Source organism: Lolium perenne, chromosome 1 (assembly GCF_019359855.2).
Source record: "Lolium perenne isolate Kyuss_39 chromosome 1, Kyuss_2.0, whole genome shotgun sequence".
NCBI lineage: Eukaryota > Viridiplantae > Streptophyta > Magnoliopsida > Poales > Poaceae > Lolium > Lolium perenne.
The window spans coordinates 117861645-117878556 of NC_067244.2; positions in this window are offsets into that span (position 1 = coordinate 117861645).

Consider the following 16912-nt stretch of genomic DNA (forward strand, 5'->3'; position numbering starts at 1 on the left):
GGGCGGTGTGGGAGTGCCAAACCAAGTTTTGGGCCACGCCTACTGCCGGCAATGATTTGGGAGCGTTGATGCGAGCCCATTGTCATGTGGGAGTCCCCTTAGCCCTATTGAGGTCATTATGTGGGTGCCGGTGAGGATGCTCTTACTAGGCTATTTTAATAGATTTTTGTACAATTTGTTTACCAAATGCACCCATGTTTCTACATAAACACACAATCATGTTTTACCTCAATATAGACATAAAATTTTGAAAAATTTAAATACATTACAAAAAGTTGTTTCGGCTACGAAGTTGGCCGAAGATCATGGTCAATGGGAACCCATCTACGATGTTTTCGGCTAGTTCTGTGGTAGACCGTAAAGCCTTATTTTTCTCGTTTTAGAGGCCCTCCATCTCTATGGATTTGACAAAAATGTGGCAGATGGCCGGTCGACGCGAAGCTATTGTTACTTGATTTGATCTTCTTATTTTTGTTGTTTTGTTGTTAGAACTATTGGGAGCCTCCAATTCAGTTGTGGATGTGTGCCCCAAGAACCTTGTAAAGGCCTGGTTTCCGCCTCGAGGAAATCCCTTAGTGGACAAGTGAGCTAGGTCTTTGTGGCGTTGCTCATCGGAGAATAGGGTGAGGCCTTTGTGGAGTTTGTTAGGCCTTTGTGATGACCACACCCCTCTAACGTAAACATACGTCCCCTCAAAAGGAAGGAACGACGGGAATCATCCTTTGTGTCTCCGCGTGCTCCGCTCTCGGTTACCTCTATCCTTTATTGCATTGTTATATCTTTCTTAGTGATATCTTGCTTAGTTGTGTACCTTGTCATCTAGGTAAATTCACATACTTGCATATCTAGAGAATTTAACTTTGTGTCAAGCCTTAATTGAAAAGGAACTAAAATTGGGTAGCACCTATTCACCCATCGCTCTAGGTGCGGCATACGATCCTTTCAACAGCAAAACGAACTTTAATGACTTGATCTTTAATGACTTGATCTTATTGCTATGCTTACTATGGGTGTGTGTCCATCATATCATTCTCCTAATGATATGATCTTGTTTCTAACAACATCCAATGTTCATGACTAGAAAACCTTGATCATCAATTAATCAACAAGCTAGTTAAAAGAGAGGTTTACTAGGAAATCTGGTTTGTTTACAAAACATACTTGTATCAATGTTTCCAATTAACACAATCATAGCTTGAGATGCAAACATTTATCATGAACACAAAGATATATTAATATCCACTTTATTATTGCCTCTCGGGCATATGTCCAACATGCAGAAGTACCCCTAAATACTTCAACAAACAATTATGGCAAACAATTATGGCAATAAGAATATTTCAACAAACAATTATAGCCGAGAGGCAATAATAAAGTGGATATTAATAGTTCTAGCGCACTTGTCCGATGAGCAACGCCACAAAGGCCTCACCCTATTCTCCGATGAGCAACGCCACAAAGGCCTAGCTCACTTGTCCACTAAGGGATTTCCTCGAGGCGGAAACTAGGCCTATACAAGGTTCTTGGGGCACACATCCGCAACTAAATTGGAGGCTCCCAACAGTTCTAACAACAAAACAACAAAAATAAGAAGATCAAATCAAGCAAGCTGCGACATTATTTCACGGAGCACCCGATTATCGTCGTAAGCGAAGCGCCATTGAAGAACATAATGACTAACCCAGAAGCCACGGGTCGAGTGTCCCAATGGGCCATCGAAATAGCGCCACACGACATAACATACGTTAATCGAACGGCGATAAAATCCCAAATCCTTCCAGATTTCGTGGCAGATTGGATCTAGTCACAGACGCCAGCAGCACCCACTAGTAGGAAAAGCCTCATCAGTGGCGCACCAAAAAAACATTCTGTGGCGCATGGGTGGTGCGCCGCAGAATTCTCGCCACAAAAATAAGGATTCTGTGGCGCACCTACCCATGCGCCACAGAAAGTCTTATTTCTGTGGCGCACCGGGCGGTGGTGCGCCATAGAAACAGAAAGTCTTATTTCTGGCGCACCACCGCCGGTGCGCCACCGAATTTTTTTTAAAATTTCAAAAAAAGTGGCGGCCAGATCTATATCGAGATCTAGATCTAGATCTGGGGCCGCCGAATTTTTATTTTTATTTTACTGGAAGGTCGCCGGAGGTGGGTGGTTGGTTGCGTGGGTGGGGTGGATGGGGTGGGTGGGTGGGTGGAGGATGAGGCCGGCCGAAGGAGGAGGTGGTGGTGGTGGAATAGGAGGAGGTGGAGGAGGAGGTGGAGGAGGAGGTGGAGTTGGTGGTGGTGGTGGTGGTGTTGGTGGTGGTGGTGGTGGTGGTGGTAGAGGAGGAGGAGGAGGAGGTGGTGGTGGTGGTGGTGGTTGTCGCCGGAGGACGAGAAGGTGGTTGTTGTGGAGGAGGTGGTCGCCGGAGGAGGTCGCCGGAGCAGGTCACCGGAGTAGGTCGCCGGAGTTGGTCGCCGGTGGAGGAGAGGAGAAGTGGAGAAGTGGAGAAGTGGAGGAGAGGAAGAGAAGAGGATGAGAAGATGAGAAGTGGAGAAGGGGAGAAGGGGAGAAGGGGAGAAGGGGAGAAATGGAGGAGAGAAGAAGAAGTGGGCGCCAGAAATTTTAAATTTTGAACGTTAATTCTGTGGCGCATGGGCACTTGGTGCGCCACAGAATTTTTTTGTATTTTTTTGTATTTTACAACAAAAAATCTTTAACTGCCCGTAACTTTTTACTCTTTTGGAATTTGGAGATTCTAACTTTTTACTGCGACGAGTGACGTGGGCACTACCCTTCGGGTAACTCATATTACCCTATCCTGTATTGACTAATTGGAGGCCCATGAAGACACCTGAAGGCGAGATGGGCCACTAGGACGGTGCACCAGAAGGTTCCTTGACAGGCAAGACAAGGAAGCGATCGAACAAGGAAAGATCGGATCTAAAACTACTGTAAACCTAGTCGTACTCGGTGAGACCTCTTGAGACCTGGCCTCCTATATAAAGGCCAGGAGAGGGGCTGCCGAGGGACACGATCAATCTTAGCAATCTTAGCCCGCAAAAGCTTAGAGCTAGGTCACCTTAGCACTAGCCATCTCGACGAGATCTCAGCCGAACTATTCGGCACCCCATTGTAACCCATTATCATCATAATCAAGAACAGACAGGAAGGACGTAAGGGTTTTACCTCATCGAGGGCCCCGAACCTGGGTAAATCGCTCTCCCCGCTTGTCTGTGAACCGATGTCTCGTGTCAGCTTGTAGGATTCTGTCAACCCTAAGCCCCTATCGGAGGGCATTGGCGAGGAGTACCCTCGACAATTGGCGCCGTCTGTGGGAAACTTGTCGGCACAAGATCGGACATCGGCTGAACCCGTCATGTCATCGGCAGCTTCATCAACACCGTCATCGCCTCGTCTGGGAAGCCCGATTCGTTTCGGCTCCTACGAGTTCACCCCACATAGCGATTCATCTCGCTCGACTTTCTCTGGTCTACAAGGCAACATGGAGATGGCTTTCGGGAGCGTCCACTACAACGTCAACTCAGAAGGAATTCTTCGGCTGCTGGAATCTCCCATCTCCAGATCGGCGATTCCGAGCGCATCATCGTCACTCGACCTTTCGGCTGGCCTGAGAAGCCCGTCGAGCCCGTCTGCGCCTTCGACTCCCTGTTCGGCATCCTCCATGTCGGTCGGATCCGATGATCCCGCGTCCTCGGAGCTAACCTCGTACTACTGCATGAACCGCGACACCAGGCACGGGCTGGGGTCAAGTGACACGCCGTTCATCTGCAATGCCTACTATTCATCGGGAGAGGATAGCATCGACAGCATCACCCAAGGAGACACCCGAAGAGTGGCGCCCCTCCAAGTTTATGTCGCCAACAGGGGAGACGGAGATCGCACCCCCCGTTCCAGCAGGCGAGCTAGTTTTGAGAACAGCGCCAGCAACAACAACAGCGACCACACCATCGCAGAGGAGGAGTGGGCAGCGGCCAAGGCAGCCGTGCTTAACAACACAACGCTTCCGGCGGGAACCACGGTTGGCACTCTCAATGCTTACTGCTCCATATTGGAGAAAAATCGGGAGCGCCTATCTAAGGAGCAAGCCACCCTCGAGAGACGCCTATCCGCGACAGACCGATCCAGCGAGCGACGAAGGGGCTCGCAGGGAAGTGCCTCTGGAAGTACCCACGGAGGAGGCAAACATCGATCAAGAATGTCCAGGCTTTCGGAAGATGATGCAAGGGAGATAACGTCAAACTTGACCAAGTCCTTTATGACTACGGATACCGCGGGCATGCCACGGCCAAAAACCATTGCCGGAGCAACAGCCAACCTTGCAGCATACGTCATTAACCAGCGTCCCGAAGGATCCATGGCTCAGGCTCACCGTGGCGCGTTAGAAAGTCTCGCGATATTAGGAGATAATCTAGTTCCACGGAAGGAGAAGACCACGTTGCAGGCCAGCGGCTCAAAGCATCGCGCAAGAGACGCTCGGGATGAAATTACTCAGAGTAGGATCAACAAAGCAAGGCGACGATGCGCCGCCAGAGAGGAATTCGACAGCGATTCTTCGGATGAGACCCCGGAGAACGACGGCGAGCTTAGGGGAGCCGATTGTTTAAGTTACAAAATTCGGGAGGCGACGCCACCTAAGAAGTTCAAACCCACCCCTACCGACGCCGCCAAATACGATGGGCAGCAGGAGCCGAGATCCTGGATAGAGGACTATCTGCAGACAGTGATTCTGCAAAAAGGGAACCAAATAGCAGCAATGCAGTCCTACAACTTTACCTAAAGGACTCAGCACGAGCCTGGCTAAGAGGACTGCCGAAGGGTTCCATTAAGTCATGGGACGACCTAGTAGAAGGCTTCGTCGCCAACTTTCAAACAACCTACAAAAGGCCCGTCGGGATCGAGGAGTTACGGCATTGTCAGCAAAAGCAGAAGGAGTCGATGCGCGCATACATCGGGAGATTCACCAAGCTCCTGAACGCTGTGGAAGACGTATCTGTCGACAGAGCAATCGACGCTTTCAGTGATGGCATCCGACGTGAAAGCTATATAGAAGAACTTGGGCGCAAGAAGCCGAAAACCATAACTAAGTTAATGGAAATCGCCAACAGCTGGGCCGATGGCGAAGACAACGTTCGAAAGCCACGACAAATGCAGCCGACGATTTAAGAGGATGACCAGCCGAAGCATGATTCGGGTGGTCGAAGGGATCGCAACAAGAGAAGGAAGAACCACAGTTACGATGACAATAACTTGGTGGCCGCAGGTTACTCTGATCGGCAGGATGATCGGTACGGTGACAGACGAGATGATCGACAGGACGGTAATCGGAACAACTCTGGGAACCGTGGCAACTATAAGCCACGACAATAGAGAACTCCCGAACTACCCTACGCTGAGCAGATCAACGCCCCTTGCTACCTGCATTCATATACCGATTCCAAGGATGGTAAAATAAAGTCTAGCCACCTGCTCAGGGACTGTCGGCAGTTCATCGACATGCATAAACTCATCCAGCAGGCAGGCCAGCAACAGCTACCACCGCCACCACCACCACCCCCACCACAACATCAGGTCCAGCAAGCTCAACCTCATCAACCCAACGAGGCATTTCCACCACCACGTGGGCAGATGAGTATGATCCACAGGACAGACGTTTCAAGGAGAGAAATGAAGAAGCTCACCCGAGAAATCAACCTGGCAGAAAGCGTCATGGCGAACATCCCTGAGTATGTCGAGTGGTCGTCTCAGAACATCACGTTCAGCCGAGCGGATCACCCGATGACTATACCAAAACCAGGGCACGCTGCCTTAGTGGTCGAAGCACAGATAGGAGGGTTCAAGATGAGCAAAGTCTTCATGGACAGAGGAAGTGGACTCAACTTGATATTCCTTGACACAATTCAAAGTATGGGGATCACCATGAGAATGTAAGAAGAATCAGACACCCGCTTCCACGGGATCCTCCCTACTTCACCGGCGTACTCTCTTGGCAAAGCGTACCTGAACGTCGTCTTCGGCAAACCCGACAATTTCAGGAAGGAGAAGATCGAGTTCGAAGTCGTGAACTGGGAATCACAATATCACGCCATACTCGGGAGACCAGCTTATGCCAAGTTCATGGCTATGCCGCACTATGCATACCTCAAGCTGAAGATGCCTGGGAACAACGGGACGAACATCACAGTCTATGGAAGTTTCTCACGCTCGAACAATTGTGATCGTGATTTTCAAAGGATTGCTGCAAAGTTTGGGCCACAACGAGAAACTGTCGACCCTCCGCCCAAGCTGACGATACGAGAAATCAAGGAGGAAAAACACAACAGGGAAACCAAGAAGAAGCCAGCCAACCTTGCTCTCGAAGCCTCGGCAGCAAAAGCTTCGGCAGTTGCCGATGCAGAGGATATAGGAGGCAGCAAGACACTGACAATCGCTGCCCAGAACCCTAGCGAAATCAACAACGCTGCAGCAACCACTAGCATGGCGAAGAAGTCAGAAGATGCTGCTGAAGATGAGAAGAACCCCTTCCTTGATAAAGCGCTTCCTTAGCCTTTAAATTTTTTCCTTTACATTACACAGGGCCTCCCTTTTTTCGCCCTTTAGTTTCGTATTTACCCTATTAATGAGCACTTAAGTTTTGATTCCTTGTTGAGCATTGCAGTAATTTAAAGCATCTATGATCGTGCCACCGTCAACCTTGCTTACAAGTAACGGTACAACGTAACGCGTGGCAGAAGATCGCGCCCCAAGGGAAAAGCCTCTACGAGTGCTGCAAAGAAAAACAAGGACATTAATCCTTCCCTCTGCTTCAGATGCCTCTACGAGTGCCGTACAAAGCAAGAGTTTGGAAAACTTAAACACAACCCACGTTCGATATTCTACTTATGGAAATATCAGAGAACAACGAGCTCATCGGTAGAATCATTGCACCCGAAATATTCGGGAGTGACTGTCGAAACTTACAATCGGTTGAAAGCAAAGTTGCGCATACAACAGGTTTAGCAAAACCTGCAACACGAGCTGATCACTCATAATGATTTGCTGACCAACTAGTATACATACATCTAATGGGCAATTAAGATTTTCTCCTTCAAATATTTGCCAACGGCACGGTAAAAGTACATATTCATGTATTTGCCAAATAAAAAGTTTCGGCTTAACAATCCTAACACTTGGATGGACTAGCCAATGCAATTCTTTTTACAAAAGCAACTTTACACCCTGATATCACCCTTGCGGAGTTTCCCTTTCTTCAGGTACCTTTGACTCCTCCTCAAGCCTGTCGACAATTATATTAGCGGGCACTAAGACCTTCGGGTACAGTTCTTCAAAATCACCAGTTGCGTTGGTAATAGATAGCAAACATACTGAGGGATAACGAGCAAGCACAAGGGCAAGCGTACACTTAGCCCCTGCGAAAACTTGAGCTCGTACCAAGTCCCGAATCTTCTTGGCGTTTCCAAACTCGGACATCAAAGTCAAAAGCGTAGGGGGAACTGCATTCAAAGGAAACATTGTCTTCCAAACCACCCTCATAGCTTTGTAGCACTTGTCAAAGAATTGGTGGACTTGTTGGACCCGATCCTGAAATTTTGCAACAGCCGAAGCCTTCGAGTGCTCTCGCCAGAAAATCTCTTCGGATGAGGAAAGCTGGGTTAAAGCATGCACTCGCTCGTGTATCCGCTTGTTCTCTCCCGCACGGTTCAAAGCTATGACTGGCAAAAGAATCAATAAAGAGTCAGACAAGGCGTTGTTGACAAAAGGGCAAAGGAATCAGGAAACTTACAGTTCAAACTCTCGGTAGCTTTATCCAGCTCAGTAAGAGTGTACCGTTCCATGTCTGCTGCAATCTCGCTCTTCTTGTTGACAATAGCAGCTAAGGCATAAGTGCTGCGCAGGTCCTTTTCCATATGCGTAATCCGATCCTTCATACGTTGGATTCGATCACTTTCAGGAAGGGCACCCGAAGAGTCATCAACAAACGAGGGCATTGGGAAGACCTGTAGGAAACACCGTTACAAAAGGATGATGTATATGGTACAGCTGAGCATCCGAAGTAACTCCCATCGGGAGAAGTACAAGAAGAAATATCATAACAAAAGTGTGCTAACAACATTGCTAGCACGGAGTTTATTACAAGCATAAGTTTTGCGGCAGAACAATGTTTCACATCAGTTCAAGCTTAAGTTTGCTACAAAAGTCAAGGGGCTTGGGTCTGAGTCGATAAACTAGGTCCAACCGACGACTTCTTTGATGAAACTAGTTCAAGGAGCTGGCGAGCACAAGTAAGGGCAGACGCTTTAAAAGCGCTTAAGTCAACAAGCTGTCCGTCTTGCTCTTTCGGCAGTTCCTTAGTAATCTCTTCGATGTCACCCTTAAAGCCGTAACCCATCATAAGCTGGAAGGCAAGGACAGCACCATAAGTGCGCGATGTACGCTTGAATACCTCGATAACCTCCTTGGTGTCAACCGCGAAGGCATCGATCAGCAGCCCCAGGGTCTTCTCCTGCTTGATTTTGGGGAAAATCATCGAGTGCATCCGCGCCAGGGCACCCTTCCCCTTTACAAGAAGCTCCCGCGTAAGCTGGTGAGAGGCAAGGATCATCGACATAGCATTTGCTGGAGAGTTGTTTGGAACTCTGTCCAGGGCTTCAGCAGGGATATTCGCCGCTTCTGCAGGGGAAAGAAAGAAAAAAAATACATTGGCAAAAGGATCGAATCCATAAGTGCATCAATCGACAGAGGTGTATAAAAATTACCAAGTAAGGCCAAAGAAGACTGACGAAGGACTTCATCCTTTTCGGCTGCTCGAGCTTCAGCCACCAGCCTAGATGCTTCCTCCTCCTTCAGCTTCTCTTTCAGCTTGCCCAGTTCCTCCTTCAGAGAGTCAACCGCTTGGCGAGCCTCAGCAGCTATCTTGACTGCGCCATCCAATTTCAAGGAGGAAGATTTGACTTCCTCTTGTAGCCGAGCCTTGTCAGCTTCCAGAGAAGTGAATCGGGAGGCGAAGGACTCCAAAGAGGAAATAACGCCTCGCAAGTCCTTAAGAAAGAAGGATGTTTTACCAGAAATTGTCAAGAAAAGCACGTTCCAAGAGATTTGCATCACAATTAGAAAAAGACTTACAGAAGGAGGAGTCGCGGTGGCAGCAGTTGGAGAGACGTCTTTCCCTTTGGAAAGGGAAGAAGCAGTCGATGCTTGAGCCATAGGGGCAGCCTTAGGAGCCGAAGCTTCGGAAGCCACTACGACCGGCGAGGCAGCATCAGATTTGGCTTTTTTAGACTGAGGCTCGATAAAGCCTTCGTCGCTGCAAAGGTGAAAGGTCGACAATGGTTATAAAAAGAGTAAGAAAAATAAAAGGGCAAAGTATAACTTCAGAAAAGAAACTGCTTACATGTTGAAGAGATCATCTTCATCGGCAAAGCCGCCGGTTGATCTCTTCACAGGTGAAGCCCTGGCCTCCTCCGCAGCTGCATCAACAAAGGTATCACGATCAGCGTCGTCATGACGCACTGATCCATCTGCGACACCAGCGTCATCGGCTGAGGAAGGAAGGTCGGTGTGAGCAACTTCAAAATCTATCGGACCATTATATTCGTCCTCTAGGCCAGTATGCTCGATAGTGTGAAAATCTACGGGAATTGAGGAGCCTCTCCCCTCAGAAGTATCATCTGGCGAATCATGCATATTTCCAGAAACTGTGGGGATCTGTCGAAGAAAATAGCAAGTAAGAACAGTGGTAATTATGTCGGCTAAGTAAAAGCAGCATAGTAGGAACGAGAAAAAAGAAAAATACCTTTGATGGTGGATGGCCAGCGTCTAGGGGAGCATAAGAAGAAATCAGCGGAATCGAATCTTCCTGGCTAAAAGAAGTAAGGCGACGGACTTCGTCAAGCAACTCCTTCTCCGACAGATCGGCAGCATTAATCCTGGTTTCATCCTTTGGACCTGAGTACAACCACATCGGGTGAACTCTGGCCATGACTGGTTGGACTCGGCGTTTCAAGAATAAAGCTTCCACCTCTGTGCCGATCATAGTTTGGCCGTCGGCCTCTTTGATTCGAAGGAATTTGGCGAATAGTTCTTCGGCTGTTGCTCTTTTGTCGGGTGAAAGAATATTCTTCCAGGAATTCTTGGGCTTGGCTTCGGAGACATCGGCAAAGCAAGGAAGCTGAGATTCGGGTGACAAGGAGTCCTTGATGTAAAACCATTTCAGCCTCCACCCTTGCACGGACTCTCTCATTGGGAAATTGAAATAATTGACCTCCGAACGAGCTACAAACCCCACTCCTCTGATGACAAAGTATCCATTACTGCTGTTGTATCTCTTTACATAGAAGATCTTTTTCCACAGCCCGAAATGAGGTTCGATACCCAGAAACGCCTCGCAAAGGGTGATGAACACAGCAACGTGGAGGATTGAGTTGGGTGTAAGTTGCCATAGTTGGATTTCGTACGTTCGCTAGAGATGGAGGAGGAATCCATGAGTGGGAAGCGAAAGGCCTCGGTATAGGAAAGATAAGAACATCACGGTAAAGCCAGCAGGGGGATCAGGCCGAGAAATCGCACCTGGAAGGATTACGTTTCCCGCGTCAGAAGATATCAATCCCAGGCTTCGGGATCTCTTTTCGTCACGCTTGGTGATGGTTGATGCTACCCAGTCTCCGGGCTTGACCATCGAGCTCGACGGCGCTGGCGGCGCCGGAGCTGGGGGAGGAGCGATCGGAGCGCTCCCCTTCGGAAGAGAAGAGGAGAACTTGGCGGCGGCAAAGGGGAGGAACCGGCGGCCCACTATTCCCCCGTTGTGCGAAAATCGAGGAGGCACCTCGGTCACCACGCGTGCACTGATCAAGCCCTAAGAACTGCCCGCGCAGAGCTAGGGTGGGCCCGTCAGGTCAAGTCCTGTCAATCGGCCCACAACAGTTACACGTCAACAGTGACGTCATAAAAAAACCTTGAAGCATTCGAAGGAAAAATGAAAAGTTATCGGATGAAGGACTTGAGTCTACGCCCGGCTGCAGATATCCGTACCTAGACTCGGGGGCTACTCCCATCGGGAGCGCTGACGCGCACCCGATAAAATGAAGACTCGACAGAATGAGCAGTCGAAGGAAGAAGGTTTGAGTCTGCACTCGGTTACAAGCGCTCGCACCCAGACTCGGGGGCTACTCCCATCGGGAGCGCGTGATGCACACCCGATAGAAGTTTTTTTGCATTCCAGGATCATGCCCGGGGACTTGATTCTGTGTAGGGTAACGTTGTTTTGCCATTGGCAGTTAACCAACAAAAGTTGGACACGTTACTCATTATCCCTTGCATAAAGAAAATATATCGGATGACCTATGAAGACCTGCGGAAAACTTCGGCAGAGGAGAATATTCGAGTGGTACAACTTGAGTCTACGCACGGATTGCAAGCATCCGTACCTAGACTCGGGGCTACTCCCATCGGGAGCGCTGGCGCGCACCCGATATATATATATAAAAAGAGAGATGAAGCAGATTCAAGATGAACAAGGACAATGAAGGAGAAGAACATCAGGAGAAGACATGTTTTAGTCTCTACCCGAACTATCTTCGGCTAGACACTCGGGGGCTACTGACGTGGGCACTACCCTTCGGGTAACTCACATTACCCTATCCTGTATTGACTAATTGGAGGCCCGTGAAGACACCTGAAGGCGAGATGGGCCACTAGGACGGTGCACCAGAAGGTTCCTTGACGGGCAAGACAAGGAAGCGATCGAACAAGGAAAGATCGGATCTAAAACTACTGTAAACCTAGTCGTACTCGGTGAGACCTCTTGAGACCTGGCCTCCTATATAAAGGCCAGGAGAGGGGCTGCCGAGGGACACGATCAATCTTAGCAATCTTAGCCCGCAAAAGCTTAGAGCTAGGTCACCTTAGCAATAGCCATCTCGACGAGATCTCAGCCGAACTATTCGGCACCCCATTGTAACCCATTATCATCATAATCAAGAACAGACAGGCAGGACGTAAGGGTTTTACCTCATCGAGGGCCCCGAACCTGGGTAAATCGCTCTCCCCGCTTGTCTGTGAACCGATGTCTCGTGTCAGCTTGCAGGATTCTGTCAACCCTAAGCCCCTATCGGAGGGCATTGGCGAGGAGTACCCTCGACAACGAGGAGCAGCACAGCAACGATGAGCAGCAGTAGGCGTTTAGGTTTTTTTTAATTGTTTAAGTATGTAAATTATGTTTCATGTTTAAAAAAAATGATTCGTCCTAAAAAAATGCGTCGTGCCGCTGGAGCCACCCCCGACGAAAACGGACGCGCGGTCGATTTCGACCAAAAGGGCCGACGCAAACGGACACGCGCGGACCTAAAATGCGTCGCGTCGCCGGAGATGCCCTAAGTCAATCCAAACCGGTACCCATGTGATGTTTTGATGATTGTGGGGCTGTAACATCCCAAGTTTTCAATAAAAGAAACAAGAGAGAGTTTCCAATAATCCAAAATTTGAGCCAACAAAAACTTTTTCTCATCGTATAGGACTATGCATATAGCTCACCTTATTAATTATTTAAGTGTGCCTTTGCCATGATGCTTGCTTATGTGTTTACAACTACTCTAAAACCCTAACCATGATCACTTGATCATCCAAAGTCAAAGAAAAAGAAAACAGAAAAAAGAAATTATAAAAATCAATTCCACACACACATATGGCTTATGCCATTTTTACAACTCTTTAATCTAGACCATTTTGGTTTGCACCATTAGTTGTAAATGGATACTAAACACTTATTAACACTTTTGGAAACAATCAAACTCAATTCAAATCAAATTTGAATCAAATTTGTGCTCACATGTGATTATGGTCATATGTGACAATTTCAGCATGATACCCACTTTGAGCCCCTGATTTTTGAGATTTCACTTCTACACTTGACCAACTCTTTGCACCTCTTCCAAGACAACATCAAGGAGAACCTTTTTGATCAAAACCACAACCCCAAACTCTGTCTCATTTTCAAATTAGAAGCAAGCCAAGTGGAGACTTTGAATCAGAATTAAGATCATATGCAAAATGAGCTTTTGCATTTCAATTCCATTTTGATCACCACCACCAGCAATATATTCCAAATATTATATGATTACAACCCACCAAAAAGATTTGCAAAATTCAAAAATAATTTTCTTGCGGGCAATTCATCAAACACTTGTTGGGCAGAGAATCAAATTGTGCCCATACTGAAATTTGTGGAGACTTAGTCCAAGCCTGAGCCTCCACTGCACCTCTGGAACCTCCTCTCACCTCCCTGCACCTCTTCTCTCACCTGCCCAGCACTAGAGCAAAAGCCCACTTGACCAAAGCATGCCATGCCGTGGCATGACATGCCACTCTCATGCCATCACCATTTCTGGTCACCTCTGGCCTGCACCGCCATGTCCCTTCTCTCCCTCTCACTCAGTTGACCATGACCAGACCAAACCACGACTGGAGAAACCCTCGCAACGGGCAGAACATCACGCGCCCAGTGGCACCCAGACATGCTCCTGCCTCGCCAGAGCGCGCATGGCGCCAACTCTGGACGCGCCAGAGCGTGACGAACCCCGCGCCCTCGCATCACCTCAGCTCTCCCTCTTAGCGCCAGTCGAGGCACGACGCCACCCTGCCATGCCTAGACACGGCCATTTGCACGCGGGAACGCCACAGTCGATGACCACGACGACGATCGCCCACCGCGGTACTGAGCACTCCCATCAAGCGCACCATCTCTACAGAGCCCCTTCTGCGCCACGATCACACGCGTCATCTTCGCCAGTACAGCAGCAACCAGACGCGCCCACTCCTTGCCCCTTCGCAGCCCTGGACCGACGACGACGCCGGCGACCCTAGCACAGCTCCACGGCCACCTCCCTCTACTATAAAAGGAGGACTCCTCCTCCCGAATTGAGCACACCAATCTCTTCCTCTCATCTCCCAGCCTCTCCTCGACCTCTCAATTCGTTCGATTAGCCACCACACCGCTTCAATCGCAAGATCATCCCCGCCGCCAGTACACGGAGCTCGCCGGAGGAGGAGGCTGCCCCTGACGACGCCACTGCTACACGGAGCTTCCGCATCCACTCCAACGTCGCGGCGCACCACTCCGACGATCGCCGGAGCTCCGACGGCCGCTCCGACCCCCTACCTCCGCCTCCCGTAAGTCACAGTCTCGCCGGAGAAGACGACCTCTCCGGGCCGTCGATCTCGCGTCTAATCGCACGGCCACCCCTCCCAGTACCGATTCGCTAGCCAAACCCCAATGACAGGTGGCCCCGCCTTGTCAGCTGGCCCGCTGTGAAGCTGGGCCGGCCCATTTCTCTCTCACACTGCACAGCCCGTTTATTCTCCCGCCAGCCCATCGATTCATATTCAAAATTTCAAATAGAGAAATATATGCAATCTGAGGTTAACTTTGAAATTTAATAGGGACAAATCTACTGGGCCAAATTTCACAAATTTTATATATTTGGAAATCTGAGGATTTTATCTACACAATTCCACTGGATTGAACCCTAGATCTGTTATAGAATTAAAGTAGGAAAATAAACAAGGCAGGGACTTTTATGTCTTAGAATAATTATTAAAAATCAACCACAAATGCTTTTAAGTTAATTCCAACTCCTATAATTCACATTTCACTTGTAATAATTGTTTCTACAAAAATATGTCATGCTTACTTTGAATAATCATGGCCTAGTTTAATTAAAGGACTTTATGGCTGTTTCTAGTCAAACAAATTGTCCAAAACTATTAAGAAATCATATGGGCGTGTTTCTCTCATTTAAATCTTGTCACAACCAATTCAAAATGAGGTATATACTCTGGTCATTTAGGTCTCATATGAATTGTTGATGATATTAAATCTTTTACCATGTTAGGATTAAAAGGTATGAGGTGCTCACCTCATTTAAATCATTTTCTTAAATGATAAGTGTGAAGAGGTTGACTTTGGTCAACCTAGGTCACATATTGTTCATGAGAGAAATTAAATCTTAATAATATAATGAGAGGAAATTATTTCTCTAAGTAATTAAAAGTAACACCTAATTTAGTATGAGAGGAAATTATTTTTCTTAAATAATAAGAAAAACACATCCACCAACTTAATAATAATGTGTGTTGCTAGTTTAAGTTGTGTGCATCATGAGTGTGCCTAGTTTAGTAAATAAGTTTGGTGTGATGATTGTGTACCCCGTATTCGTATTTTAGACGCTAGTACCGAGGAGTATCAAGAGGAGGAGGAGGTCTACTTCCAAGGAGAAGAAGACCACTTTGACCAATTCCCCAACCAAGGCAAGATAATACTCTTGCAAATGCAAAGCTCACCATGAGCAAGGCATTACCCATTTACTTTATGTCAAGATCCTATTTTCCAAGTTTTACTTTACAAGCTTTACTTACTTTTGTTTATCAAAGTACTTTTTGATTTATGATTCACTTGGTTAGTATTGGATTAGTACATGAGTGCCAAAGTTAGCCTAGAAGCAAAGCAAAGTACCTAGCACCCCTCATACCTAGATGCTAGTGCTAAAACTAGAATTGACTACTCTAGATGGGAACATGTGTTGTGAAAATGATGATGGTGAAAACCTTGGAATGATGAGTCATTTCCATTGAAAGATTTTGAAGCTGGATATGACATGAATTTGACATGGTGAAATGGCTAAAAACTGATGATTGAGTTGGATGCGATACCATTCAAATTTTTGAGTACCCCCACAATACCTGATTATGGGTAAGGCTTAGCTGGAAATTTATGTGTCTTAGTATGGGTTCCCTCTAAACAAGCGTCATAGGGGTTATGCCGAGGCTGCCTGATGACCCACAAGTATAGGGGGTGTATCGTAGTATCTTCGATAAGTAAGAATGTCGATCCCAACGAGGAGCAGAAGGTGTTGACAAGCAGTTTCGATGAAGGATTCACTGTAAATGCTCACAGACAAGTATTCAGGGGGTTTTGATGTAGCAGATGAATAAAGTACGAGTAAGCAAAGTGCGAGAGTAACAATTGCAGCGAGTGGCCCAATCCTTTTTAGCACAAAGGACAAGCCGGTTTGTTTACTTATAATGACCAAACGTTCTCGAGGACACACGGGATTTTAGTCTAGTGCTTTCGCTACATACGGCTAATTAATCTTCATTGTTTTGATAAGTGTTGTGTGGGTGAACCTGTGCTAATGTACCGCCCTTCCTAGGACTAATACATACTTGTGGTTATACCCCTTGCAAGCATCCGGAACTACAAGAAAGTAATTAAGATAAATCTAACCACAGCCTTAAACTCTGAGATCCTGCTATCCCTCCTACATCGATATACCAACGGGGGCTTAGGTTTCTGTCACTCCGGCAACCCCGCAATTGGCAAACGAGTACAAGATGCATTCCCCTAGGCCCATAAAGGTGAAGTGTCGTGTAGTCGACGTTCACACGACACCACTAGAAGAATAACACCACAACTTAAATATCATAACATTGAATATTACTCAACCATACTTCACTACTAACATTTAGACTTCACCCATGTCCTCAAGAACTAAATGAACTACTCACGAGACATCATATGGAACATGATCAGAGGTGATATGATGATGAATAACAATCTGAACATAAACCTTGGTTCAACGGTTTCACTCAATAGCATCAATAACAAGTAGAAATCAATACCGGGAGAGTTTCCCCTATCAAACAATCAAGATCAAACCCAAATTGCTACAGCGATGACGATGTGCAGCGGTGGAGACGGCGGTGATGATGATGAAGATGATGATGATGGTGATGGAGATGATGTCCAACTTGATGGTGGTGGCGATGGCGTCGATTTCCCCCTCCGGGAGGGAATTTCCCCGGCGGATCTCAGCCCGCCGGAGAGCTCTTTTCTCTCTGGTGTTCTCCGCCCCGCAGA